General features: G+C 38.8%; 1 long non-coding RNA gene across 1 annotated transcript in view; it reads left to right on the top strand.

The window, feature by feature from the left end:
• The first annotated feature begins 5,180 nt into the window (after positions 1–5,180).
• The window catches only part of LOC116090669, a 22,817-nt gene continuing 20,366 nt past the window's right edge, over positions 5,181–7,631 (top strand). The window contains exon 1 of the long non-coding RNA XR_004118773.1: positions 5,181–5,331. This is a non-coding gene — a long non-coding RNA (uncharacterized LOC116090669). The remainder of the gene's footprint in view (positions 5,332–7,631) is intronic.

The raw sequence follows: 7,631 nt of genomic DNA, 5'->3' as shown, positions 1-7,631 counted from the left end.
TGGGTATATGCCCAGGAGTGGTATAGCTGGGTCCTCCGGTAGAACTATGTTCAATTTCTGGAGGAACCACCAAACTGATTTCCTCTAATTCCAATCTTGAGGCAGGAAGACACAATTTTAATCTGGGCACAGATTTTAATTTTAATCTTTTCCTCTGCTGGAAGCCTATCTAAGGACATTGAAGAAGGAAGCTTTTGTTCTTTTCCTGCTTGTCCTTTCCTTGCTCACAAGACCATTCCTACATAAGCATTAGAGCCTACTTCTTTGGGATTCCAGTGACTAATGAAGATAAGCTGAGACATCTAGCCTTGTGAACTGAGCAATCAGATTCTTCATTTGTCATTTATAGCCAAACATTGTTGAATTAGCTAGACCTCAGCCTGTAAGCCAATCTAATAAATCCCATATAAATAAATATATACATACATACGCACACATATATATTCATTCTGTAAGTTATGTTACTCTAGAGAACCCTGACTAATACAAGGATTTAAAAGTAAAAATAAGTAAAGAAATAAAAAGTTGCTGGAGTAGCATATCTTTATATATCCCAAGATACTGAGATAAAGAGATTTAGCCACAAGAATCCGTACACTATATACAAATGTATTTGTTTGTATGGGAGGTGATTTTTTTAAAAAGAAATCCAGCATTATTTTTATTAATGGACAATTTCTATTCTTAGCTTTTTAACCTGTCTGCTGTCTTAGTATACTTGTCTACAAAATGGATGGAGATTACTTCAAAAGAACTTGGAAGGAAGCATATACTTGGAATTTTCTCTGAAGATCAGTATTCAATGGAAAAGCCATTTGCTTAGGCAACATACTTGAGTGGAAGTGAATAATGTGTCTTTTCTAGTGACATATGGTAGAAAGAGCCTTAAATTAAGTCCACAATTAGAGATTTAATATTAATTTTCCTGTGTGTGGTCCTAGACAACTCCTATATTTTCTTATCCCTTACAAAGGAATAATACCATCAATACCAAATCAGATCACTGAACAGGGTCATTTTTATAGACCCCATACCTGAGACTACCTATAGAAGGACAATATAGCTGGTAATTGCTAGCTGGATTTGGATGTACAATCAGCCTCTCCCTATGGGCTCATGTGTTTGAACACTTGGTGCCCAGCCTGTGGTGCTATTTTGGTAAATTGTGGAACCATTAGAAATGTGGGGCACTAGCTGGAGCCAGTGGGTATTTCAGGGGTGGACCCTGAAATTCATCGCCAGAAATGGGAAGAGGTAAGGATGCCTCACTGTAGAGTCCTCTGCTCTACCATCATCTGCTACAATGCCTTTCCTGCCTCTGAGAACTGTCTCCTCTCAGAACGTGAGCCAATGCCTTTCCTGCCTCCATAAACTGTGTATTTGGACCAAGAGCCAAAACAAATCCTTTCTGCCTTAAGTTGCTTCTTGTAAGGAATTTGGTCATGGCTGTAATAAAAACAGCTAAGACAATGGACAAGATACATCTAGTAGTATCCACAAATTTATGCAGGCAACAAAGCTGCGGCAGTAAGGAGACTAGTGAGATCAGGCAGAGAAGCAAAAAAGGTTAACTCTAGACTCTTCACATCCTCATTCGTAACACGAGACAGTTAATCATGAAAAAATGATGTGAAGATGGAGCTAAGGGAAGACATGGAGGTTTTTCCAGTGCTGCTGGTTAGAGGTAGTAAGAGAACTATAGTCCTTTTCGGGATGGGATTTGAATTTAGAAATAATAGTGAAAGTTTCATCAAGCTAACAGGCAGGGTCATTATATGAGCAGCATCAAGAAGGAAGAATCTTTACAAGGCAGTGTCTTTTCTTTAGCCCCTGAGCAATTGTGATCTCTGATTAGATCAACCATTGAAAAAGAAACCTTTTAGCTGTGAAAATGTCCTGATCTCCTGAAGAAACTCACTGATAAGAAGACTGCCATTAATTAAGGAGTGTGTAGGACCTGCCTCAAATCAGGGTTACAACTCTTCAATGACTGACTCATTCTCTGTAGCCATTACTTTGGAAGGAACAATTTTAAGAAGGAGTTGCTATTTTCAGACCCATTAAGCTTTCAGTGATGTGGGTAGGGTCTGCCTTAGGTACAAGACTAAAGTACTATTGTTACTTAAAAGTAAAATACTTTAATGGCATAAAGCAATGCTTTGTTGTATTTGTTAGGGCAGTAGGTGGGTGTGCTATTTTCGAGAGTTCTTTGAATTTTCAGAAGCATGTCAGTAATAGAAGGTTACATCATGGTTAGCACTTTATTCTTATGCTTTCACTCTTCTTGACTTCTATAGCCCACAACTTTGCTTTTCATTTTATCATGCAGAACATTCTATTTTGAGTTTGATTTTAAGTTTATGTGTTCTTAGCATTTGTATGTCCTCTCTCTCTTTTTTAATTAGATACTTTCTTTATTTACATGTCATATGATATCTCCTTTCCTGGTTTCCCCTCCAAAAAAAAAAAAAGAAAAAAGAAATAAAATTAAGAAAACCCTGTTCCCTTCTCCCTCCCTCTGCTCACCAACCCACCCTCTTCCTGGCTCTGGCGTCCATCTACACTGGGGCATGGAATCTTCACAGGACCAAGGGCCTGTCCTCCCATTGATGACCGACTAGGCCATCCTCTGCTATACATATGCTGCTGGAGCCATTAGTCCATTAGTCATTGGTTGGTGGTTTAGTCTCTGGGAGATCTGAGGGTACTAGTTAGTTCATTTTGTTGTTTGTCCTAAGGGGCTGCAAACCCTTAAGCTCCTTGGGTCCTTTCTCTAGTTCCTTCACTGGGGACCCTGTGCTCAGTCCAATAGATAGCTGTGAGTCTCTACTTCTGTATTAATGGAGTAAGGTCAGAGCCTCTCAGGAGACAGCTATATCAGGCTGCTGTCAACCAGCACTTGTTGGCATCCACAATAGTGTCTGGATTTGATGATTGAATATGGGAAGGATTTCCAGGTGGAGCAGTCTCTGGATTGTCCTTCCTTCAGTCTCTGCTCCATAGTTTGTCTCTGCAACTCCTTCCATGGGTATTTTGTTCCCCCTTTTAAGAAGGATAGAAGTAGCCACAGTTTGGTCTTCTTTTTTCTTGAGTTTCTTGTGATTTGTGGATTGTATTTTGGGTATTCTGAGAATCTGGGCTAATATCCACTTATCAGAGAGTGCATACCACGTGTGTTCTTTTGTGATTGGGTTACCTCATTCAAAATTATATTCTCTAGATCCATTCATTTCCCCAAGAATTTACAATTGTTCTTTGCTTCTTTTGTCCATGCCTATATCAATAAATGCTTGCTTTCTTCAGTAACCAAGTGTCTCCTTCATTTGTATATCTGTCTCAATCCTCTGCTCCTGGCTTAACACACTGCTTTTATAAATGGCTATATTAAAAGCATCTCAGACTATAATAGGTATCCAAGGTAAGTCAAAGTTCAGCCTTTCCCAGATCCTATGACCTTGCCAGGATCCCCTATCTCAATCAACCTGTGGTTATTCTGTACAAAAATTCAGAAGAGATTGCCCTTTACACCTTTATGTCCCTCACCATACTCATTCAATTCACCTATGCCTTCTGCTCATTGGACCCCATAACTATTTCCCCATTGTCTTTCCTTGTCTATAGTCAGTTTCCAATTGATCTTTCATGTGCTCTGTCAGTCTGCACATCTATCCTCAAACCTGATTATATAATAGTAATGTGTGTAGGCCCATCACAGTGACCTTGCTGAAACATACTTCTTAAAGTTCTGCTTGCAACCATACTTGGGTTTTCAGGGCTTCTGGGGTGAATACTATTATTGTAAGCAGAGTTTGCAAGACTCTGTGTGATCAATGTCTTTGTTATCTTCAGTCAGTAGTGCTTGGCTCCAGTCTCAACAGACACAATCTCTACACTGTCCTTTTCTCACTACCCTAGGATGTTCTCAAGTAGGATTCCCTCATCCTCTGGCTCACTCCTGATTTTGTTATCTGCTACTTACTCTTTACATCCTTTCTAAATAACACAACATTCTTGTGGATGTCCTTTTGATACCTGGCACCAAATACAACTTCTCTAGATTTGAAACTTTTTGATGACACAGGCCACATCTAGGTGGCACAATTTGTGTAAGAAAGGATGAGTTTCCATGACTGACACAAACGAGTTACTCAATAAAGACCTCTTAAAAGGATGAAAGAGCTTTAGCATGATCAGTTTAATCCCGTGGATCAAAACAGTGATTTTCCTTCCATACAGTTTATATATTTTCTTCTCTGGTATCATCTTTCTTATGTTGTCTTTTAATTGTTTCTACATCTGAAGGACCTTTTGTTTCTCTCAGTGGGCACATGAATATGGATGTACTTTATGTCTGCATTCAAGGCTGTCCTTAAAGTTTTTATTAACCTCACCAAGAATTTCCCCTGAGTTATTATTTCACAGCTTTCTGAAACATCTTCCAACATAAGCTCTGTCTAAGTCAGTCATTGTAAAACACAGTCACACTCCTCTTTCACCCCACAGCGCATGTCTTAAGTTCATTTCACTGCTTCTAACACATTCCTTCCTACCACAAGCTGTGTGGGATTATCAGAGATAGTCACCCAAGCAAGTGCATTTCTGACTAGTCATTTTGTGCCTAACACCTTGGGTGACTGGATGCTGCTTTGTTGAAAGGCTGAAGGCATGTGGTGTTGGTGACAGGATTTTCAGTTTTCTACTAGACCATGCCAGGCAGCAGATGGCATGGGTCACTGCAAAATTTGTCTTTGGTACTCTTGCATTGTTTGCTAATATCACCATAATATTTGCGAAGTGGTTCACCACTATGTTCATTTTTCTGCTTCGTTTTTTATAAAACCTGCAAAGCCTCATGATGCTCACACACAATAGTTATTTTTTTGCATATTCTTTGGGGAGATTCCTACTCCATATTGCTCTTGTTCTGTCAAGGACTTGGACAACATAGGTGGAAAAAAATCCATGGAATAGATGAATCTCTCTCTCACCTGGCTGTCTATTTTCCTATCTAGCCTCTATATATGTCTGTCTGTCTGACTGATCTATCATCTGTCATAGATACATAAATATATATCATCCATATATCTATCATCTATCACATCATGGTATCAACATATACTGTTTCCTTCTACTTATTTAGGATATATTTACCTTTTTTATTTTCCATTTTTCAGGAGTTGACTTCATATGTACTTTCAAGGGTGGGTAGTTACCCTAAAGGAAACAATCAATAAGTTCCATGTCCTTATCCACAAGATGAACTCAAAATAATTTCACAGCTCAATGTAGAAGAGCACTGATCAGGACCAGAAGATCTGGAGTGGAGAGATGGTATGTGCGTGTGTGTGTTGGGTATGTATATGTGTATATATATGCATATATATATATATATATATATGGGCACACTGTGCCTATGTGCCTGTCTGCATGTTAAAGGACTATTTAGAGGCAGGAAATAATTTGATCCCAGGAGTTACTGAAGGTATCTTGTCATCCTAAGCACAGTGGATAGAACAAGAGATGCTATGTATTAGAATTCCTGGTTATATCATACAAGGATCAGGGGTACTGAGCCAGTTTGCAATGGGACTTTTCAGTATCAATCTCAATGTTTTTGTCTTAATTAAACCTGTTTGAATTTTCTTCTTGTTATAAAAAAGGAGCCATGGCAAATTTCTGCCTTCCTCTTCCTCTCTTCTTCCTTCCTTCCTTCTTTTTTTTTTTTTTTTTTTTTTTTTTAAATCAAACTAAGGTGTAGGTTCCCTAAGGATACTGAAGGAAAATGAATACTCTAGCTATCAGATTTGTCACGGGAGTTTTCCTAACTGTGACCCTTTAATTCAACCTATGGGTTGTGATCCCTTTGGGGGTTGCATAGCAGATATCCTGCATAGTAGATATTTGCATTAAGATTCACAGCAGTAGCAACATTATAGTTATGAAGTAGAAATGAAATAATTTTGTGGTTGTGGGGTCACAACATGAGGGACAGTATTAAAGGGTCACAGTATAAGGAAAGTTGAGAACCACTGGTCTAGACCCAGGCATTTGTTGATGTTGACACTAACCTGAAGACTGTAAACATCCCATTACATGCTATAGCAGGTCTCCCCTTTCAGCTCCCTTCAGCATCTAAGAATCTATGGTGGTGGGGTTGAGTTGCTACATCCTGGTACTTTACCGTGAAGGCTCTAGATGGCTGGCTTTAGAAGATTACCACAAAGTAGAAAAGCAGTGCTTGTGGTATGAAAAGGGTCTGAGAGTTTTGGGTTTGTTTCCCTAGCTTAATTTTAAAAAGTATTTTCTTATCTTCATCTACTTCTTCCTCTTCTGAGGGTGGTTGACATAGTCAGAATCTCATGAAGATGTCAACCAACACTACCCATAAGTCTTCAGAGGTGAAGGAAGTGTCTGTCTGGAAGCTCTTGAATTGCCAAACAGCTCATCCGACTCTTTTGGAATAGTCATCTTATTAGATTTTGAGGGTTGCAAACATAAACATTGTAAACACCATTATTGTGCTATGGCACCCATACAGTGTGCAAGGATGTGTACAAAACTGATGTGAATGTACACACCTGTAACCATAGTGCTGGGGGGAGTGGAGACAAAGGAGCTCCTGAGCTCCCTGCTCAGCCAGCTTAGCCAAGTCAGTGGACTACAAGTTCAGTGAGCAGCCTTGTTTCTAAAATCAGGTGGAAAGCAATAGAGGAGGACACTCAGTGTTGACCTCTTGTCTCCACATGCCGGAGCACACATGTGCATGAACATCTTTGTACATATGTGCACATACATGAATGCATACACAGTCATACACATAGAAATTTTATATGCTCACTTTCAACAACATTAAAAGAACCCTGTCCTACTGAATTTTTCCCCACTTTAATCTGGTATAGTTTCATATTCGAATGAAAGATTTCCTTTTCTATGTTAGAAGCTTCTCCAGCCTTTTACACTTAACATTTTCTTAGAAATATCTTTCCACAGCATGACAGGCTATTGAGATTCTTAGCAATTGTCCAATTCCTCCTCTTTGTGTGCTCCACATATGTGTAGCCAGCATTGTAAATTGTTGCATGCCACCTAACCTACTTGGTTCATTCTTAGCCTAAAGCGACAGTTGTCCACCTAAACCCACAAATACTCTCTTTTTTATATGATTTGGTTTGTGCTTTAAAATTTAAAAGACACACATATGTCATTAGCATCTCTTTCCTAAACATTCATTTGTTATTAATTTATTCACCCCTAATTTTTCCAGTGCTTACCATGAGTACAGCATCATGTTCCGAGGCACATTTTACAGACCAAGAAAATTATGCTTTAGAACATTTGTATAATGATAGCTAAATTTCACACTTACGAAATTACAAAAAGCTGTGTAAAGATTCAAGGGTCTTTGAAGCCCTCTTTGGTTCCACTTACTTGTCATTATTTAATCAGAAAGGAGCCTTATTGGGACGCATATGGTGTAAATAGTTCAAACGAGATTTGGTTGTCTTCACGACAGAGGGTTTTCTTACACTTCAGCCCTTAGAATGTTGTGTTTCATTTTTCCTCAGCTTGGCACATTTTGGAGGGTGGAATGTCATTTTCCTTACACCAGAAATTAACTTTTTTTTTTTTTT

The sequence above is a fragment of the Mastomys coucha genome, unplaced genomic scaffold (genome assembly GCF_008632895.1).
Source record: "Mastomys coucha isolate ucsf_1 unplaced genomic scaffold, UCSF_Mcou_1 pScaffold15, whole genome shotgun sequence".
In the NCBI taxonomy this organism is placed as follows: domain Eukaryota; kingdom Metazoa; phylum Chordata; class Mammalia; order Rodentia; family Muridae; genus Mastomys; species Mastomys coucha.
Note: the sequence above shows the minus strand (reverse complement) of the source record. Positions and strands in the feature narration are given on the sequence as shown.